Source organism: Aulonocara sp. 'chitande type north' Nkhata Bay, linkage group LG22, assembly GCF_057382095.1.
Source record: "Aulonocara sp. 'chitande type north' Nkhata Bay isolate Kocher_YH1m ecotype deep benthic linkage group LG22, A_spYH_male_GT1.1, whole genome shotgun sequence".
Taxonomy (NCBI): Eukaryota; Metazoa; Chordata; class Actinopteri; order Cichliformes; family Cichlidae; genus Aulonocara; species Aulonocara sp. 'chitande type north' Nkhata Bay.
Window position 1 is genome coordinate 13,178,111 of NC_141364.1, and position 18,969 is coordinate 13,197,079.

Sequence of the window (18,969 nt, forward strand, 5' to 3'; positions counted from 1 at the left end):
CACTGTCAGACCCTACGCTGGTGCAATGGCTCCTGGCTTTCTTCCTGCTGCCCGGCCTCATCCGACAAGAGTATGCAGGCAGTTTGCGTGGGGACTGATACCGTTGACCGACACTCCCCACCCCCCAACCCTATATTGGCCTACTTGACCAAAATTCAATACAACACCCCTGGGACATTTAGCTTTGGTCCATCTGACACCACCAGGTTGGAACTCAGACTGTCCAGGAGCTCAGTGATTCCCTGGTCCAGATCTGGGGAGAAGATTCCCCGGGAGACATTCAGTCGTCTCAATCGGAGCATGCCCCGTGGTGTGGCATGCATACAAGGACATAAGAGCTTGAATGGATGATAGAAAAACTTGAAAGTAGCCTGTGCTTTCTTTGCCTGCGCTTGAAATGCTAGTCAACCTCCCCCAGCTATAAGAACCTGTGTCCATCTTAAAGCCTTGCTGCTGAAGAAGCCCAGCTAGCTCAGTCGGGAGAGCATGAGACTCTTAATCTCAGGGTCGTGGGTTCGAGCCCCACGTTGGGCGAGGGGACTTTTGTGCAAATGCCCGCAAGAGAGAAAACACGTGTGTATAGAGAACAGCAAATGGCGTGTTGTGCAAAGGAAGATGAATGTATGGTAACAGAAACCAAAGTTACACTGTCGTGTCTGCACAAGTCCACGTCTCCACCATTTGATTCTTCTGGACTAAATTTCAAGAGAGCTTAGCGAAAAAGCAACACTCTAGGTTTACCTGCATCCCTACTCTCACCTAGGGTCACAAACTGTGGGTAGTGAATGAAAGCATGAGCTCACAGATATAAGCAGCGGCAATGAGTTTTCTCCGTCGGGTGGCAGTGCTCGGCCTCGGAGATTGGATGACAAGCTTAGTATTTCAGGAGGAACTCAGATTACAGCTGCAACTCCTCCACATCGAAAGGAGCCTGCTGAGGTGGTTGGGACATTTGAACATCCAGGATGACTTTGAAGAGGTCGTTGGTCAACTCGTCAGGATGGCCGAGTGGTCTAAGGCACCAGACTCAAGGATAGGCTCCTTCCAGACAAAAGGGACTTCTGGTCTCCAAATGGAGGCGTGGGTTCAAATCCCACTCCTGACATCTACTTTCTTTACTTAAAAATATGTTTTCAAGAGCTTCATCAACCTTTGTGTGTTAAACTCAACAAAGTGCGGCTTGTTGAGGTAGCGGTAGGGTTGCTGTGAAATCAGCTTTGCAGCTTATAGGAACTTTTGTAGTGAAGAGCTTTCGTTAACATGACAGAGCTCTGCTTTCTAAGTGGAAGCCTGAATTGAAATCCCGCTTGTATCTGGCATTTGTCATGGAATACCAGAATTGCCACCTCCACCACTGGCACCCTGTGCTTTTCACAGAGGACAGCGGATTTAACCTTAGAACATATAACACATGTGAAAGCTTCCCGAGAAGTCGTGGGGAACTTTATGCTGAATGTAACATCCTTGATTATGAGTGCTTTGCTGGTGGGTCAGTGTTACACCCCGGCCTAGGCAACCGAGGTGCAACGTAGAAAAACAAAGATAAGGAAAATAAAACCACGAAGGCTCTCCACCAAAATCCCAAAACGAAAATATCCCATGACGAAAGTATTAACAAACCCATTCACAACTATTTACAACAGACTATTTATTTACAACAAAACATCGAAACGTAACATTTCCCCCTACCCAAAAATCAAACATGTAATCCCAAGTGAAAAGTTTGATTCAGACAAACGAAGGCTGAAGACGAAGGCAGACGAAGCTGATGGAGGCTGGAGCGGTCCCACTGACCCTCCAGCAGACGACGAAGGCTGGAGCGGTCCCTCGGACCCTCCAGCGAAGGCGGATGAAGGCTGGAGCGGTCCCACGGACCCTCCAGCGACGACAAAGGCTGGGGCGGTCCCACGGACCCTCCTCCCAGCGAAGGCGGATGAAGGCTGGAGCGGTCCCTCGGACGCTCCAGCGAAGGCGGATGAGCAGCCCACCAGCTGCACACACGGACACGCAGCCCACCAGCTGCACACACGGACACGCAGCCCACCAGCTGCAGAAGGCTGGAGCGGTCCCTCGGATCCTCCAGCGAAGGCGGATGAAGGCTGGAGCGGTCCCTCGGATCCTCCAGCGAAGACAGATGAGCAGCTAACTAGCTGCACACATAGACACGCAGCCCACCAGCTGCAGAAGGCTGGAGCGGTCCCTCGGATCCTCCAGCGAAGGCGGATGAAGGCTGAAGCTGTCCCTCCTTCGGACCCTCCAGCGATCCCGGACGAGCCCCCATATGTTACACCCCGGCCTAGGCAACCGGGGTGCAACGTAGAAAAACAAAGATAAGGAAAATAAAACCACGAAGGCTCTCCACCAAAATCCCAAAACGAAAATATCCCATGACGAAAGTATTAACAAACCCATTCACAACTATTTACAACAGACTATTTATTTACAACAAAACACCAAACTATTTACAACACGGGGGAGATCGCGACCATGACACACTGAAACACAAGGTTTAAATACATAGAGGGAGCAATCAGGAAATGGACCACAGGAGGGAAACACAGCTGGGGCAAATTAGAACTGACGAGACAGGGAAAATGTAAACTGAACACACTAAGATAACACAGACTTTCAAAGTAAAGCAGGAAATACATAAGTCATGCAAAAACAAAACACTGACACACCGAAACGTAACAGTCAGTGATGGTCTGGAGAGGCACATGCACTGAGGTATGCACAGGCCTCTACAGGCAAGGCAACGGCACAATGAGTGCAGTTAGGTATGGGCATGAAATTCTCCGACCCACTGTCAGACCCTACGCTGGTGCAATGGCTCCTGGCTTTCTTCCTGCTGCCCGGCCTCATCCGACAAGAGTATGCAGGCAGTTTGCGTGGGGACTGATACCGCTGACCGACACTCCCCACCCCCCAACCCTATATTGGCCTACTTGACCAAAATTCAATACAACACCCCTGGGACATTTAGCTTTGGTCCATCTGACACCACCAGGTTGGAACTCAGACTGTCCAGGAGCTCAGTGATGCCCTGGTCCAGATCTGGGGAGAAGATTCCCCGGGAGACATTCAGTCGTCTCAATCGGAGCATGCCCCGTGGTGTGGCATGCATACAAGGACATAAGAGCTTGAATGGATGATAGAAAAACTTGAAAGTAGCCTGTGCTTTCTTTGCCTGCGCTTGAAATGCTAGTCAACCTCCCCCAGCTATAAGAACCTGTGTCCATCTTAAAGCCTTGCTGCTGAAGAAGCCCAGCTAGCTCAGTCGGGAGAGCATGAGACTCTTAATCTCAGGGTCGTGGGTTCGAGCCCCACGTTGGGCGAGGGGACTTTTGTGCAAATGCCCGCAAGAGAGAAAACACGTGTGTATAGAGAACAGCAAATGGCGTGTTGTGCAAAGGAAGATGAATGTATGGTAACAGAAACCAAAGTTACACTGTCGTGTCTGCACAAGTCCACGTCTCCACCATTTGATTCTTCTGGACTAAATTTCAAGAGAGCTTAGCGAAAAAGCAACACTCTAGGTTTACCTGCATCCCTACTCTCACCTAGGGTCACAAACTGTGGGTAGTGAATGAAAGCATGAGCTCACAGATATAAGCAGCGGCAATGAGTTTTCTCCGTCGGGTGGCAGTGCTCGGCCTCGGAGATTGGATGACAAGCTTAGTATTTCAGGAGGAACTCAGATTACAGCTGCAACTCCTCCACATCGAAAGGAGCCTGCTGAGGTGGTTGGGACATTTGAACATCCAGGATGACTTTGAAGAGGTGGTTGGTCAACTCGTCAGGATGGCCGAGTGGTCTAAGGCGCCAGACTCAAGGATAGGCTCCTTCCAGACAAAAGGGACTTCTGGTCTCCAAATGGAGGCGTGGGTTCAAATCCCACTCCTGACATCTACTTTCTTTACTTAAAAATATGTTTTCAAGAGCTTCATCAACCTTTGTGTGTTAAACTCAACAAAGTGCGGCTTGTTGAGGTAGCTGTAGGGTTGCTGTGAAATCAGCTTTGCAGCTTATAGGAACTTTTGTAGTGAAGAGCTTTCGTTAACATGACAGAGCTCTGCTTTCTAAGTGGAAGCCTGAATTGAAATCCCGCTTGTATCTGGCATTTGTCATGGAATACCAGAATTGCCACCTCCACCACTGGCACCCTGTGCTTTTCACAGAGGACAGCGGATTTAACCTTAGAACATATAACACATGTGAAAGCTTCCCGAGAAGTCGTGGGGAACTTTATGCTGAATGTAACATCCTTGATTATGAGTGCTTTGCTGGTGGGTCAGTGATGGTCTGGAGAGGCACATGCACTGAGGTATGCACAGGCCTCTACAGGCAAGGCAACGGCACAATGAGTGCAGTTAGGTATGGGCATGAAATTCTCCGACCCACTGTCAGACCCTACGCTGGTGCAATGGCTCCTGGCTTTCTTCCTGCTGCCCGGCCTCATCCGACAAGAGTATGCAGGCAGTTTGCGTGGGGACTGATACCGCTGACCGACACTCCCCACCCCCCAACCCTATATTGGCCTACTTGACCAAAATTCAATACAACACCCCTGGGACATTTAGCTTTGGTCCATCTGACACCACCAGGTTGGAACTCAGACTGTCCAGGAGCTCAGTGATGCCCTGGTCCAGATCTGGGGAGAAGATTCCCCGGGAGACATTCAGTCGTCTCAATCGGAGCATGCCCCGTGGTGTGGCATGCATACAAGGACATAAGAGCTTGAATGGATGATAGAAAAACTTGAAAGTAGCCTGTGCTTTCTTTGCCTGCGCTTGAAATGCTAGTCAACCTCCCCCAGCTATAAGAACCTGTGTCCATCTTAAAGCCTTGCTGCCGAAGAAGCCCAGCTAGCTCAGTCGGGAGAGCATGAGACTCTTAATCTCAGGGTCGTGGGTTCGAGCCCCACGTTGGGCGAGGGGACTTTTGTGCAAATGCGCGCAAGAGAGAAAACACGTGTGTATAGAGAACAGCAAATGGCGTGTTGTGCAAAGGAAGATGAATGTATGGTAACAGAAACCAAAGTTACACTGTCGTGTCTGCACAAGTCCACGTCTCCACCATTTGATTCTTCTGGACTAAATTTCAAGAGAGCTTAGCGAAAAAGCAACACTCTAGGTTTACCTGCATCCCTACTCTCACCTAGGGTCACAAACTGTGGGTAGTGAATGAAAGCATGAGCTCACAGATATAAGCAGCGGCAATGAGTTTTCTCCGTCGGGTGGCAGTGCTCGGCCTCGGAGATTGGATGACAAGCTTAGTATTTCAGGAGGAACTCAGATTACAGCTGCAACTCCTCCACATCGAAAGGAGCCTGCTGAGGTGGTTGGGACATTTGAACATCCAGGATGACTTTGAAGAGGTCGTTGGTCAACTCGTCAGGATGGCCGAGTGGTCTAAGGCGCCAGACTCAAGGATAGGCTCCTTCCAGACAAAAGGGACTTCTGGTCTCCAAATGGAGGCGTGGGTTCAAATCCCACTCCTGACATCTACTTTCTTTACTTAAAAATATGTTTTCAAGAGCTTCATCAACCTTTGTGTGTTAAACTCAACAAAGTGCAGCTTGTTGAGGTAGCTGTAGGGTTGCTGTGAAATCAGCTTTGCAGCTTATAGGAACTTTTGTAGTGAAGAGCTTTCGTTAACATGACAGAGCTCTGCTTTCTAAGTGGAAGCCTGAATTGAAATCCCGCTTGTATCTGGCATTTGTCATGGAATACCAGAATTGCCACCTCCACCACTGGCACCCTGTGCTTTTCACAGAGGACAGCGGATTTAACCTTAGAACATATAACACATGTGAAAGCTTCCCGAGAAGTCGTGGGGAACTTTATGCTGAATGTAACATCCTTGATTATGAGTGCTTTGCTGGTGGGTCAGTGATGGTCTGGAGAGGCACATGCACTGAGGTATGCACAGGCCTCTACAGGCAAGGCAACGGCACAATGAGTGCAGTTAGGTATGGGCATGAAATTCTCCGACCCACTGTCAGACCCTACGCTGGTGCAATGGCTCCTGGCTTTCTTCCTGCTGCCCGGCCTCATCCGACAAGAGTATGCAGGCAGTTTGCGTGGGGACTGATACCGTTGACCGACACTCCCCACCCCCCAACCCTATATTGGCCTACTTGACCAAAATTCAATACAACACCCCTGGGACATTTAGCTTTGGTCCATCTGACACCACCAGGTTGGAACTCAGACTGTCCAGGAGCTCAGTGATGCCCTGGTCCAGATCTGGGGAGAAGATTCCCCGGGAGACATTCAGTCGTCTCAATCGGAGCATGCCCCGTGGTGTGGCATGCATACAAGGACATAAGAGCTTGAATGGATGATAGAAAAACTTGAAAGTAGCCTGTGCTTTCTTTGCCTGCGCTTGAAATGCTAGTCAACCTCCCCCAGCTATAAGAACCTGTGTCCATCTTAAAACCTTGCTGCTGAAGAAGCCCAGCTAGCTCAGTCGGGAGAGCATGAGACTCTTAATCTCAGGGTCGTGGGTTCGAGCCCCACGTTGGGCGAGGGGACTTTTGTGCAAATGCCCGCAAGAGAGAAAACACGTGTGTATAGAGAACAGCAAATGGCGTGTTGTGCAAAGGAAGATGAATGTATGGTAACAGAAACCAAAGTTACACTGTCGTGTCTGCACAAGTCCACGTCTCCACCATTTGATTCTTCTGGACTAAATTTCAAGAGAGCTTAGCGAAAAAGCAACACTCTAGGTTTACCTGCATCCCTACTCTCACCTAGGGTCACAAACTGTGGGTAGTGAATGAAAGCATGAGCTCACAGATATAAGCAGCGGCAATGAGTTTTCTCCGTCGGGTGGCAGTGCTCGGCCTCGGAGATTGGATGACAAGCTTAGTATTTCAGGAGGAACTCAGATTACAGCTGCAACTCCTCCACATCGAAAGGAGCCTGCTGAGGTGGTTGGGACATTTGAACATCCAGGATGACTTTGAAGAGGTGGTTGGTCAACTCGTCAGGATGGCCGAGTGGTCTAAGGCGCCAGACTCAAGGATAGGCTCCTTCCAGACAAAAGGGACTTCTGGTCTCCAAATGGAGGCGTGGGTTCAAATCCCACTCCTGACATCTACTTTCTTTACTTAAAAATATGTTTTCAAGAGCTTCATCAACCTTTGTGTGTTAAACTCAACAAAGTGCGGCTTGTTGAGGTAGCTGTAGGGTTGCTGTGAAATCAGCTTTGCAGCTTATAGGAACTTTTGTAGTGAAGAGCTTTCGTTAACATGACAGAGCTCTGCTTTCTAAGTGGAAGCCTGAATTGAAATCCCGCTTGTATCTGGCATTTGTCATGGAATACCAGAATTGCCACCTCCACCACTGGCACCCTGTGCTTTTCACAGAGGACAGCGGATTTAACCTTAGAACATATAACACATGTGAAAGCTTCCCGAGAAGTCGTGGGGAACTTTATGCTGAATGTAACATCCTTGATTATGAGTGCTTTGCTGGTGGGTCAGTGATGGTCTGGAGAGGCACATGCACTGAGGTATGCACAGGCCTCTACAGGCAAGGCAACGGCACAATGAGTGCAGTTAGGTATGGGCATGAAATTCTCCGACCCACTGTCAGACCCTACGCTGGTGCAATGGCTCCTGGCTTTCTTCCTGCTGCCCGGCCTCATCCGACAAGAGTATGCAGGCAGTTTGCGTGGGGACTGATACCGCTGACCGACACTCCCCACCCCCCAACCCTATATTGGCCTACTTGACCAAAATTCAATACAACACCCCTGGGACATTTAGCTTTGGTCCATCTGACACCACCAGGTTGGAACTCAGACTGTCCAGGAGCTCAGTGATGCCCTGGTCCAGATCTGGGGAGAAGATTCCCCGGGAGACATTCAGTCGTCTCAATCGGAGCATGCCCCGTGGTGTGGCATGCATACAAGGACATAAGAGCTTGAATGGATGATAGAAAAACTTGAAAGTAGCCTGTGCTTTCTTTGCCTGCGCTTGAAATGCTAGTCAACCTCCCCCAGCTATAAGAACCTGTGTCCATCTTAAAGCCTTGCTGCTGAAGAAGCCCAGCTAGCTCAGTCGGGAGAGCATGAGACTCTTAATCTCAGGGTCGTGGGTTCGAGCCCCACGTTGGGCGAGGGGACTTTTGTGCAAATGCCCGCAAGAGAGAAAACACGTGTGTATAGAGAACAGCAAATGGCGTGTTGTGCAAAGGAAGATGAATGTATGGTAACAGAAACCAAAGTTACACTGTCGTGTCTGCACAAGTCCACGTCTCCACCATTTGATTCTTCTGGACTAAATTTCAAGAGAGCTTAGCGAAAAAGCAACACTCTAGGTTTACCTGCATCCCTACTCTCACCTAGGGTCACAAACTGTGGGTAGTGAATGAAAGCATGAGCTCACAGATATAAGCAGCGGCAATGAGTTTTCTCCGTCGGGTGGCAGTGCTCGGCCTCGGAGATTGGATGACAAGCTTAGTATTTCAGGAGGAACTCAGATTACAGCTGCAACTCCTCCACATCGAAAGGAGCCTGCTGAGGTGGTTGGGACATTTGAACATCCAGGATGACTTTGAAGAGGTCGTTGGTCAACTCGTCAGGATGGCCGAGTGGTCTAAGGCGCCAGACTCAAGGATAGGCTCCTTCCAGACAAAAGGGACTTCTGGTCTCCAAATGGAGGCGTGGGTTCAAATCCCACTCCTGACATCTACTTTCTTTACTTAAAAATATGTTTTCAAGAGCTTCATCAACCTTTGTGTGTTAAACTCAACAAAGTGCGGCTTGTTGAGGTAGCTGTAGGGTTGCTGTGAAATCAGCTTTGCAGCTTATAGGAACTTTTGTAGTGAAGAGCTTTCGTTAACATGACAGAGCTCTGCTTTCTAAGTGGAAGCCTGAATTGAAATCCCGCTTGTATCTGGCATTTGTCATGGAATACCAGAATTGCCACCTCCACCACTGGCACCCTGTGCTTTTCACAGAGGACAGCGGATTTAACCTTAGAACATATAACACATGTGAAAGCTTCCCGAGAAGTCGTGGGGAACTTTATGCTGAATGTAACATCCTTGATTATGAGTGCTTTGCTGGTGGGTCAGTGATGGTCTGGAGAGGCACATGCACTGAGGTATGCACAGGCCTCTACAGGCAAGGAAACGGCACAATGAGTGCAGTTAGGTATGGGCATGAAATTCTCCGACCCACTGTCAGACCCTACGCTGGTGCAATGGCTCCTGGCTTTCTTCCTGCTGCCCGGCCTCATCCGACAAGAGTATGCAGGCAGTTTGCGTGGGGACTGATACCGCTGACCGACACTCCCCACCCCCCAACCCTATATTGGCCTACTTGACCAAAATTCAATACAACACCCCTGGGACATTTAGCTTTGGTCCATCTGACACCACCAGGTTGGAACTCAGACTGTCCAGGAGCTCAGTGATGCCCTGGTCCAGATCTGGGGAGAAGATTCCCCGGGAGACATTCAGTCGTCTCAATCGGAGCATGCCCCGTGGTGTGGCATGCATACAAGGACATAAGAGCTTGAATGGATGATAGAAAAACTTGAAAGTAGCCTGTGCTTTCTTTGCCTGCGCTTGAAATGCTAGTCAACCTCCCCCAGCTATAAGAACCTGTGTCCATCTTAAAGCCTTGCTGCTGAAGAAGCCCAGCTAGCTCAGTCGGGAGAGCATGAGACTCTTAATCTCAGGGTCGTGGGTTCGAGCCCCACGTTGGGCGAGGGGACTTTTGTGCAAATGCCCGCAAGAGAGAAAACACGTGTGTATAGAGAACAGCAAATGGCGTGTTGTGCAAAGGAAGATGAATGTATGGTAACAGAAACCAAAGTTACACTGTCGTGTCTGCACAAGTCCACGTCTCCACCATTTGATGCTTCTGGACTAAATTTCAAGAGAGCTTAGCGAAAAAGCAACACTCTAGGTTTACCTGCATCCCTACTCTCACTTAGGGTCACAAACTGTGGGTAGTGAATGAAAGCATGAGCTCACAGATATAAGCAGCGGCAATGAGTTTTCTCCGTCGGGTGGCAGTGCTCGGCCTCGGAGATTGGATGACAAGCTTAGTATTTCAGGAGGAACTCAGATTACAGCTGCAACTCCTCCACATCGAAAGGAGCCTGCTGAGGTGGTTGGGACATTTGAACATCCAGGATGACTTTGAAGAGGTCGTTGGTCAACTCGTCAGGATGGCCGAGTGGTCTAAGGCGCCAGACTCAAGGATAGGCTCCTTCCAGACAAAAGGGACTTCTGGTCTCCAAATGGAGGCGTGGGTTCAAATCCCACTCCTGACATCTACTTTCTTTACTTAAAAATATGTTTTCAAGAGCTTCATCAACCTTTGTGTGTTAAACTCAACAAAGTGCGGCTTGTTGAGGTAGCTGTAGGGTTGCTGTGAAATCAGCTTTGCAGCTTATAGGAACTTTTGTAGTGAAGAGCTTTCGTTAACATGACAGAGCTCTGCTTTCTAAGTGGAAGCCTGAATTGAAATCCCGCTTGTATCTGGCATTTGTCATGGAATACCAGAATTGCCACCTCCACCACTGGCACCCTGTGCTTTTCACAGAGGACAGCGGATTTAACCTTAGAACATATAACACATGTGAAAGCTTCCCGAGAAGTCGTGGGGAACTTTATGCTGAATGTAACATCCTTGATTATGAGTGCTTTGCTGGTGGGTCAGTGATGGTCTGGAGAGGCACATGCACTGAGGTATGCACAGGCCTCTACAGGCAAGGAAACGGCACAATGAGTGCAGTTAGGTATGGGCATGAAATTCTCCGACCCACTGTCAGACCCTACGCTGGTGCAATGGCTCCTGGCTTTCTTCCTGCTGCCCGGCCTCATCCGACAAGAGTATGCAGGCAGTTTGCGTGGGGACTGATACCGCTGACCGACACTCCCCACCCCCCAACCCTATATTGGCCTACTTGACCAAAATTCAATACAACACCCCTGGGACATTTAGCTTTGGTCCATCTGACACCACCAGGTTGGAACTCAGACTGTCCAGGAGCTCAGTGATGCCCTGGTCCAGATCTGGGGAGAAGATTCCCCGGGAGACATTCAGTCGTCTCAATCGGAGCATGCCCCGTGGTGTGGCATGCATACAAGGACATAAGAGCTTGAATGGATGATAGAAAAACTTGAAAGTAGCCTGTGCTTTCTTTGCCTGCGCTTGAAATGCTAGTCAACCTCCCCCAGCTATAAGAACCTGTGTCCATCTTAAAGCCTTGCTGCCGAAGAAGCCCAGCTAGCTCAGTCGGGAGAGCATGAGACTCTTAATCTCAGGGTCGTGGGTTCGAGCCCCACGTTGGGCGAGGGGACTTTTGTGCAAATGCGCGCAAGAGAGAAAACACGTGTGTATAGAGAACAGCAAATGGCGTGTTGTGCAAAGGAAGATGAATGTATGGTAACAGAAACCAAAGTTACACTGTCGTGTCTGCACAAGTCCACGTCTCCACCATTTGATTCTTCTGGACTAAATTTCAAGAGAGCTTAGCGAAAAAGCAACACTCTAGGTTTACCTGCATCCCTACTCTCACCTAGGGTCACAAACTGTGGGTAGTGAATGAAAGCATGAGCTCACAGATATAAGCAGCGGCAATGAGTTTTCTCCGTCGGGTGGCAGTGCTCGGCCTCGGAGATTGGATGACAAGCTTAGTATTTCAGGAGGAACTCAGATTACAGCTGCAACTCCTCCACATCGAAAGGAGCCTGCTGAGGTGGTTGGGACATTTGAACATCCAGGATGACTTTGAAGAGGTGGTTGGTCAACTCGTCAGGATGGCCGAGTGGTCTAAGGCGCCAGACTCAAGGATAGGCTCCTTCCAGACAAAAGGGACTTCTGGTCTCCAAATGGAGGCGTGGGTTCAAATCCCACTCCTGACATCTACTTTCTTTACTTAAAAATATGTTTTCAAGAGCTTCATCAACCTTTGTGTGTTAAACTCAACAAAGTGCGGCTTGTTGAGGTAGCTGTAGGGTTGCTGTGAAATCAGCTTTGCAGCTTATAGGAACTTTTGTAGTGAAGAGCTTTCGTTAACATGACAGAGCTCTGCTTTCTAAGTGGAAGCCTGAATTGAAATCCCGCTTGTATCTGGCATTTGTCATGGAATACCAGAATTGCCACCTCCACCACTGGCACCCTGTGCTTTTCACAGAGGACAGCGGATTTAACCTTAGAACATATAACACATGTGAAAGCTTCCCGAGAAGTCGTGGGGAACTTTATGCTGAATGTAACATCCTTGATTATGAGTGCTTTGCTGGTGGGTCAGTGATGGTCTGGAGAGGCACATGCACTGAGGTATGCACAGGCCTCTACAGGCAAGGCAACGGCACAATGAGTGCAGTTAGGTATGGGCATGAAATTCTCCGACCCACTGTCAGACCCTACGCTGGTGCAATGGCTCCTGGCTTTCTTCCTGCTGCCCGGCCTCATCCGACAAGAGTATGCAGGCAGTTTGCGTGGGGACTGATACCGCTGACCGACACTCCCCACCCCCCAACCCTATATTGGCCTACTTGACCAAAATTCAATACAACACCCCTGGGACATTTAGCTTTGGTCCATCTGACACCACCAGGTTGGAACTCAGACTGTCCAGGAGCTCAGTGATGCCCTGGTCCAGATCTGGGGAGAAGATTCCCCGGGAGACATTCAGTCGTCTCAATCGGAGCATGCCCCGTGGTGTGGCATGCATACAAGGACATAAGAGCTTGAATGGATGATAGAAAAACTTGAAAGTAGCCTGTGCTTTCTTTGCCTGCGCTTGAAATGCTAGTCAACCTCCCCCAGCTATAAGAACCTGTGTCCATCTTAAAGCCTTGCTGCTGAAGAAGCCCAGCTAGCTCAGTCGGGAGAGCATGAGACTCTTAATCTCAGGGTCGTGGGTTCGAGCCCCACGTTGGGCGAGGGGACTTTTGTGCAAATGCCCGCAAGAGAGAAAACACGTGTGTATAGAGAACAGCAAATGGCGTGTTGTGCAAAGGAAGATGAATGTATGGTAACAGAAACCAAAGTTACACTGTCGTGTCTGCACAAGTCCACGTCTCCACCATTTGATTCTTCTGGACTAAATTTCAAGAGAGCTTAGCGAAAAAGCAACACTCTAGGTTTACCTGCATCCCTACTCTCACCTAGGGTCACAAACTGTGGGTAGTGAATGAAAGCATGAGCTCACAGATATAAGCAGCGGCAATGAGTTTTCTCCGTCGGGTGGCAGTGCTCGGCCTCGGAGATTGGATGACAAGCTTAGTATTTCAGGAGGAACTCAGATTACAGCTGCAACTCCTCCACATCGAAAGGAGCCTGCTGAGGTGGTTGGGACATTTGAACATCCAGGATGACTTTGAAGAGGTGGTTGGTCAACTCGTCAGGATGGCCGAGTGGTCTAAGGCGCCAGACTCAAGGATAGGCTCCTTCCAGACAAAAGGGACTTCTGGTCTCCAAATGGAGGCGTGGGTTCAAATCCCACTCCTGACATCTACTTTCTTTACTTAAAAATATGTTTTCAAGAGCTTCATCAACCTTTGTGTGTTAAACTCAACAAAGTGCGGCTTGTTGAGGTAGCTGTAGGGTTGCTGTGAAATCAGCTTTGCAGCTTATAGGAACTTTTGTAGTGAAGAGCTTTCGTTAACATGACAGAGCTCTGCTTTCTAAGTGGAAGCCTGAATTGAAATCCCGCTTGTATCTGGCATTTGTCATGGAATACCAGAATTGCCACCTCCACCACTGGCACCCTGTGCTTTTCACAGAGGACAGCGGATTTAACCTTAGAACATATAACACATGTGAAAGCTTCCCGAGAAGTCGTGGGGAACTTTATGCTGAATGTAACATCCTTGATTATGAGTGCTTTGCTGGTGGGTCAGTGATGGTCTGGAGAGGCACATGCACTGAGGTATGCACAGGCCTCTACAGGCAAGGCAACGGCACAATGAGTGCAGTTAGGTATGGGCATGAAATTCTCCGACCCACTGTCAGACCCTACGCTGGTGCAATGGCTCCTGGCTTTCTTCCTGCTGCCCGGCCTCATCCGACAAGAGTATGCAGGCAGTTTGCGTGGGGACTGATACCGCTGACCGACACTCCCCACCCCCCAACCCTATATTGGCCTACTTGACCAAAATTCAATACAACACCCCTGGGACATTTAGCTTTGGTCCATCTGACACCACCAGGTTGGAACTCAGACTGTCCAGGAGCTCAGTGATGCCCTGGTCCAGATCTGGGGAGAAGATTCCCCGGGAGACATTCAGTCGTCTCAATCGGAGCATGCCCCGTGGTGTGGCATGCATACAAGGACATAAGAGCTTGAATGGATGATAGAAAAACTTGAAAGTAGCCTGTGCTTTCTTTGCCTGCGCTTGAAATGCTAGTCAACCTCCCCCAGCTATAAGAACCTGTGTCCATCTTAAAGCCTTGCTGCTGAAGAAGCCCAGCTAGCTCAGTCGGGAGAGCATGAGACTCTTAATCTCAGGGTCGTGGGTTCGAGCCCCACGTTGGGCGAGGGGACTTTTGTGCAAATGCCCGCAAGAGAGAAAACACGTGTGTATAGAGAACAGCAAATGGCGTGTTGTGCAAAGGAAGATGAATGTATGGTAACAGAAACCAAAGTTACACTGTCGTGTCTGCACAAGTCCACGTCTCCACCATTTGATGCTTCTGGACTAAATTTCAAGAGAGCTTAGCGAAAAAGCAACACTCTAGGTTTACCTGCATCCCTACTCTCACTTAGGGTCACAAACTGTGGGTAGTGAATGAAAGCATGAGCTCACAGATATAAGCAGCGGCAATGAGTTTTCTCCGTCGGGTGGCAGTGCTCGGCCTCGGAGATTGGATGACAAGCTTAGTATTTCAGGAGGAACTCAGATTACAGCTGCAACTCCTCCACATCGAAAGGAGCCTGCTGAGGTGGTTGGGACATTTGAACATCCAGGATGACTTTGAAGAGGTGGTTGGTCAACTCGTCAGGATGGCCGAGTGGTCTAAGGCGCCAGACTCAAGGATAGGCTCCTTCCAGACAAAAGGGACTTCTGGTCTCCAAATGGAGGCGTGGGTTCAAATCCCACTCCTGACATCTACTTTCTTTACTTAAAAATATGTTTTCAAGAGCTTCATCAACCTTTGTGTGTTAAACTCAACAAAGTGCGGCTTGTTGAGGTAGCTGTAGGGTTGCTGTGAAATCAGCTTTGCAGCTTATAGGAACTTTTGTAGTGAAGAGCTTTCGTTAACATGACAGAGCTCTGCTTTCTAAGTGGAAGCCTGAATTGAAATCCCGCTTGTATCTGGCATTTGTCATGGAATACCAGAATTGCCACCTCCACCACTGGCACCCTGTGCTTTTCACAGAGGACAGCGGATTTAACCTTAGAACATATAACACATGTGAAAGCTTCCCGAGAAGTCGTGGGGAACTTTATGCTGAATGTAACATCCTTGATTATGAGTGCTTTGCTGGTGGGTCAGTGATGGTCTGGAGAGGCACATGCACTGAGGTATGCACAGGCCTCTACAGGCAAGGAAACGGCACAATGAGTGCAGTTAGGTATGGGCATGAAATTCTCCGACCCACTGTCAGACCCTACGCTGGTGCAATGGCTCCTGGCTTTCTTCCTGCTGCCCGGCCTCATCCGACAAGAGTATGCAGGCAGTTTGCGTGGGGACTGATACCGCTGACCGACACTCCCCACCCCCCAACCCTATATTGGCCTACTTGACCAAAATTCAATACAACACCCCTGGGACATTTAGCTTTGGTCCATCTGACACCACCAGGTTGGAACTCAGACTGTCCAGGAGCTCAGTGATGCCCTGGTCCAGATCTGGGGAGAAGATTCCCCGGGAGACATTCAGTCGTCTCAATCGGAGCATGCCCCGTGGTGTGGCATGCATACAAGGACATAAGAGCTTGAATGGATGATAGAAAAACTTGAAAGTAGCCTGTGCTTTCTTTGCCTGCGCTTGAAATGCTAGTCAACCTCCCCCAGCTATAAGAACCTGTGTCCATCTTAAAGCCTTGCTGCTGAAGAAGCCCAGCTAGCTCAGTCGGGAGAGCATGAGACTCTTAATCTCAGGGTCGTGGGTTCGAGCCCCACGTTGGGCGAGGGGACTTTTGTGCAAATGCCCGCAAGAGAGAAAACACGTGTGTATAGAGAACAGCAAATGGCGTGTTGTGCAAAGGAAGATGAATGTATGGTAACAGAAACCAAAGTTACACTGTCGTGTCTGCACAAGTCCACGTCTCCACCATTTGATGCTTCTGGACTAAATTTCAAGAGAGCTTAGCGAAAAAGCAACACTCTAGGTTTACCTGCATCCCTACTCTCACTTAGGGTCACAAACTGTGGGTAGTGAATGAAAGCATGAGCTCACAGATATAAGCAGCGGCAATGAGTTTTCTCCGTCGGGTGGCAGTGCTCGGCCTCGGAGATTGGATGACAAGCTTAGTATTTCAGGAGGAACTCAGATTACAGCTGCAACTCCTCCACATCGAAAGGAGCCTGCTGAGGTGGTTGGGACATTTGAACATCCAGGATGACTTTGAAGAGGTCGTTGGTCAACTCGTCAGGATGGCCGAGTGGTCTAAGGCGCCAGACTCAAGGATAGGCTCCTTCCAGACAAAAGGGACTTCTGGTCTCCAAATGGAGGCGTGGGTTCAAATCCCACTCCTGACATCTACTTTCTTTACTTAAAAATATGTTTTCAAGAGCTTCATCAACCTTTGTGTGTTAAACTCAACAAAGTGCGGCTTGTTGAGGTAGCTGTAGGGTTGCTGTGAAATCAGCTTTGCAGCTTATAGGAACTTTTGTAGTGAAGAGCTTTCGTTAACATGACAGAGCTCTGCTTTCTAAGTGGAAGCCTGAATTGAAATCCCGCTTGTATCTGGCATTTGTCATGGAATACCAGAATTGCCACCTCCACCACTGGCACCCTGTGCTTTTCACAGAGGACAGCGGATTTAACCTTAGAACATATAACACATGTGAAAGCTTCCCGAGAAGTCGTGGGGAACTTTATGCTGAATGTAACATCCTTGATTATGAGTGCTTTGCTGGTGGGTCAGTGATGGTCTGGAGAGGCACATGCACTGAGGTATGCACAGGCCTCTACAGGCAAGGAAACGGCACAATGAGTGCAGTTAGGTATGGGCATGAAATTCTCCGACCCACTGTCAGACCCTACGCTGGTGCAATGGCTCCTGGCTTTCTTCCTGCTGCCCGGCCTCATCCGACAAGAGTATGCAGGCAGTTTGCGTGGGGACTGATACCGCTGACCGACACTCCCCACCCCCCAACCCTATATTGGCCTACTTGACCAAAATTCAATACAACACCCCTGGGACATTTAGCTTTGGTCCATCTGACACCACCAGGTTGGAACTCAGACTGTCCAGGAGCTCAGTGATGCCCTGGTCCAGATCTGGGGAGAAGATTCCCCGGGAGACATTCAGTCGTCTCAATCGGAGCATGCCCCGTGGTGTGGCATGCATACAAGGACATAAGAGCTTGAATGGATGATAGAAAAACTTGAAAGTAGCCTGTGCTTTCTTTGCCTGCGCTTGAAATGCTAGTCAACCTCCCCCAGCTATAAGAACCTGTGTCCATCTTAAAGCCTTGCTGCTGAAGAAGCCCAGCTAGCTCAGTCGGGAGAGCATGAGACTCTTAATCTCAGGGTCGTGGGTTCGAGCCCCACGTTGGGCGAGGTGACTTTTGTGCAAATGCCCGCAAGAGAGAAAACACGTGTGTATAGAGAACAGCAAATGGCGTGTTGTGCAAAGGAAGATGAATGTATGGTAACAGAAACCAAAGTTACACTGTCGTGTCTGCACAAGTCCACGTCTCCACCATTTGATGCTTCTGGACTAAATTTCAAGAGAGCTTAGCGAAAAAGCAACACTCTAGGTTTACCTGCATCCCTACTCTCACTTAGGGTCACAAACTGTGGGTAGTGAATGAAAGCATGAGCTCACAGATATAAGCAGCGGCAATGAGTTTTCTCCGTCGGGTGGCAGTGCTCGGCCTCGGAGATTGGATGACAAGCTAAGTATTTCAGGAGGAACTCAGATTACTATGCTACTCCTCCACATCGAAAGGAGCCTGCTGAGGTGGTTGGGACATTTGAACATCCAGAATGACTTTGAAGAGGTGGTTGGTCAACTCGTCAGGATGGCCGAGTGGTCTAAGGCGCCAGACTCAAGGATAGGCTCCTTCCAGACAAAAGGGACTTCTGGTCTCCAAATGGAGGCGTGGGTTCAAATCCCACTCCTGACATCTACTTTCTTTACTTAAAAATATGTTTTCAAGAGCTTCATCAACCTTTGTGTGTTAAACTCAACAAAGTGCGGCTTGTTGAGGTAGCTTTAGGGTTGCTGTGAAATCAGCTTTGCAGGTTATAGGAACTTTTGTAGTGAAGAGCTTTCGTTAACATGACAGAGCTCTGCTTTCTAAGTGGAAGCCTGAATTGAAATCCCGCTTGTATCTGGCATTTGTCATGGAATACCAGAATTGCCACCTCCACCACTGGCACCCTGTGCTTTTCACAGAGGACAGCGGATTTAACCTTAGAACATATAACACATGTGAAAGCTTCCCGAGAAGTCGTGGGGAACTTTATGCTGAATGTAACATCCTTGATTATGAGTGCTTTGCTGGTGGGTCAGTGATGGTCTGGAGAGGCACATGCACTGAGGTATGCACAGGCCTCTACAGGCAAGGCAACGGCACAATGAGTGCAGTTAGGTATGGGCATGAAATTCTCCGACCCACTGTCAGACCCTACGCTGGTGCAATGGCTCCTGGCTTTCTTCCTGCTGCCCGGCCTCATCCGACAAGAGTATGCAGGCAGTTTGCGTGGGGACTGATACCGCTGACCGACACTCCCCACCCCCCAACCCTATATTGGCCTACTTGACCAAAATTCAATACAACACCCCTGGGACATTTAGCTTTGGTCCATCTGACA

The 18,969-nt window shown here is 49.2% G+C and overlaps 22 non-coding genes across 22 annotated transcripts; all 22 read left to right on the forward strand.

Annotated features, from left to right (window-relative positions):
• The first annotated feature begins 461 nt into the window (after nucleotides 1–461).
• Nucleotides 462–534, forward strand: trnak-cuu (transfer RNA lysine (anticodon CUU)). The gene has a single exon. It is a non-coding gene; the product is annotated as a tRNA-Lys (tRNA).
• A 460-nt stretch (nucleotides 535–994) lies between these two features.
• On the forward strand, nucleotides 995–1,105 carry trnal-caa (transfer RNA leucine (anticodon CAA)). Its single transcript has 2 exons — nucleotides 995–1,032; nucleotides 1,060–1,105. It is a non-coding gene; the product is annotated as a tRNA-Leu (tRNA).
• Nucleotides 1,106–3,262: 2,157 nt separating this feature from the next.
• trnak-cuu (transfer RNA lysine (anticodon CUU)) lies at nucleotides 3,263–3,335 on the forward strand. The gene has a single exon. It is a non-coding gene; the product is annotated as a tRNA-Lys (tRNA).
• Nucleotides 3,336–3,795: 460 nt separating this feature from the next.
• trnal-caa (transfer RNA leucine (anticodon CAA)) lies at nucleotides 3,796–3,906 on the forward strand. Its single transcript has 2 exons — nucleotides 3,796–3,833; nucleotides 3,861–3,906. It is a non-coding gene; the product is annotated as a tRNA-Leu (tRNA).
• A 953-nt stretch (nucleotides 3,907–4,859) lies between these two features.
• On the forward strand, nucleotides 4,860–4,932 carry trnak-cuu (transfer RNA lysine (anticodon CUU)). Its single transcript has one exon. It is a non-coding gene; the product is annotated as a tRNA-Lys (tRNA).
• Nucleotides 4,933–5,392: 460 nt separating this feature from the next.
• On the forward strand, nucleotides 5,393–5,503 carry trnal-caa (transfer RNA leucine (anticodon CAA)). Its single transcript has 2 exons — nucleotides 5,393–5,430; nucleotides 5,458–5,503. It is a non-coding gene; the product is annotated as a tRNA-Leu (tRNA).
• A 953-nt stretch (nucleotides 5,504–6,456) lies between these two features.
• trnak-cuu (transfer RNA lysine (anticodon CUU)) lies at nucleotides 6,457–6,529 on the forward strand. The gene has a single exon. It is a non-coding gene; the product is annotated as a tRNA-Lys (tRNA).
• Nucleotides 6,530–6,989: 460 nt separating this feature from the next.
• On the forward strand, nucleotides 6,990–7,100 carry trnal-caa (transfer RNA leucine (anticodon CAA)). Its single transcript has 2 exons — nucleotides 6,990–7,027; nucleotides 7,055–7,100. It is a non-coding gene; the product is annotated as a tRNA-Leu (tRNA).
• A 953-nt stretch (nucleotides 7,101–8,053) lies between these two features.
• Nucleotides 8,054–8,126, forward strand: trnak-cuu (transfer RNA lysine (anticodon CUU)). Its single transcript has one exon. It is a non-coding gene; the product is annotated as a tRNA-Lys (tRNA).
• A 460-nt stretch (nucleotides 8,127–8,586) lies between these two features.
• On the forward strand, nucleotides 8,587–8,697 carry trnal-caa (transfer RNA leucine (anticodon CAA)). Its single transcript has 2 exons — nucleotides 8,587–8,624; nucleotides 8,652–8,697. It is a non-coding gene; the product is annotated as a tRNA-Leu (tRNA).
• Nucleotides 8,698–9,650: 953 nt separating this feature from the next.
• Nucleotides 9,651–9,723, forward strand: trnak-cuu (transfer RNA lysine (anticodon CUU)). The gene has a single exon. It is a non-coding gene; the product is annotated as a tRNA-Lys (tRNA).
• Nucleotides 9,724–10,183: 460 nt separating this feature from the next.
• trnal-caa (transfer RNA leucine (anticodon CAA)) lies at nucleotides 10,184–10,294 on the forward strand. Its single transcript has 2 exons — nucleotides 10,184–10,221; nucleotides 10,249–10,294. It is a non-coding gene; the product is annotated as a tRNA-Leu (tRNA).
• A 953-nt stretch (nucleotides 10,295–11,247) lies between these two features.
• On the forward strand, nucleotides 11,248–11,320 carry trnak-cuu (transfer RNA lysine (anticodon CUU)). Its single transcript has one exon. It is a non-coding gene; the product is annotated as a tRNA-Lys (tRNA).
• A 460-nt stretch (nucleotides 11,321–11,780) lies between these two features.
• On the forward strand, nucleotides 11,781–11,891 carry trnal-caa (transfer RNA leucine (anticodon CAA)). The gene is made up of 2 exons: nucleotides 11,781–11,818; nucleotides 11,846–11,891. It is a non-coding gene; the product is annotated as a tRNA-Leu (tRNA).
• Nucleotides 11,892–12,844: 953 nt separating this feature from the next.
• Nucleotides 12,845–12,917, forward strand: trnak-cuu (transfer RNA lysine (anticodon CUU)). The gene has a single exon. It is a non-coding gene; the product is annotated as a tRNA-Lys (tRNA).
• A 460-nt stretch (nucleotides 12,918–13,377) lies between these two features.
• On the forward strand, nucleotides 13,378–13,488 carry trnal-caa (transfer RNA leucine (anticodon CAA)). The gene is made up of 2 exons: nucleotides 13,378–13,415; nucleotides 13,443–13,488. It is a non-coding gene; the product is annotated as a tRNA-Leu (tRNA).
• A 953-nt stretch (nucleotides 13,489–14,441) lies between these two features.
• trnak-cuu (transfer RNA lysine (anticodon CUU)) lies at nucleotides 14,442–14,514 on the forward strand. Its single transcript has one exon. It is a non-coding gene; the product is annotated as a tRNA-Lys (tRNA).
• Nucleotides 14,515–14,974: 460 nt separating this feature from the next.
• On the forward strand, nucleotides 14,975–15,085 carry trnal-caa (transfer RNA leucine (anticodon CAA)). Its single transcript has 2 exons — nucleotides 14,975–15,012; nucleotides 15,040–15,085. It is a non-coding gene; the product is annotated as a tRNA-Leu (tRNA).
• A 953-nt stretch (nucleotides 15,086–16,038) lies between these two features.
• trnak-cuu (transfer RNA lysine (anticodon CUU)) lies at nucleotides 16,039–16,111 on the forward strand. The gene has a single exon. It is a non-coding gene; the product is annotated as a tRNA-Lys (tRNA).
• A 460-nt stretch (nucleotides 16,112–16,571) lies between these two features.
• On the forward strand, nucleotides 16,572–16,682 carry trnal-caa (transfer RNA leucine (anticodon CAA)). Its single transcript has 2 exons — nucleotides 16,572–16,609; nucleotides 16,637–16,682. It is a non-coding gene; the product is annotated as a tRNA-Leu (tRNA).
• Nucleotides 16,683–17,635: 953 nt separating this feature from the next.
• On the forward strand, nucleotides 17,636–17,708 carry trnak-cuu (transfer RNA lysine (anticodon CUU)). Its single transcript has one exon. It is a non-coding gene; the product is annotated as a tRNA-Lys (tRNA).
• Nucleotides 17,709–18,167: 459 nt separating this feature from the next.
• On the forward strand, nucleotides 18,168–18,278 carry trnal-caa (transfer RNA leucine (anticodon CAA)). Its single transcript has 2 exons — nucleotides 18,168–18,205; nucleotides 18,233–18,278. It is a non-coding gene; the product is annotated as a tRNA-Leu (tRNA).
• Nucleotides 18,279–18,969: the final 691 nt, after the last annotated feature.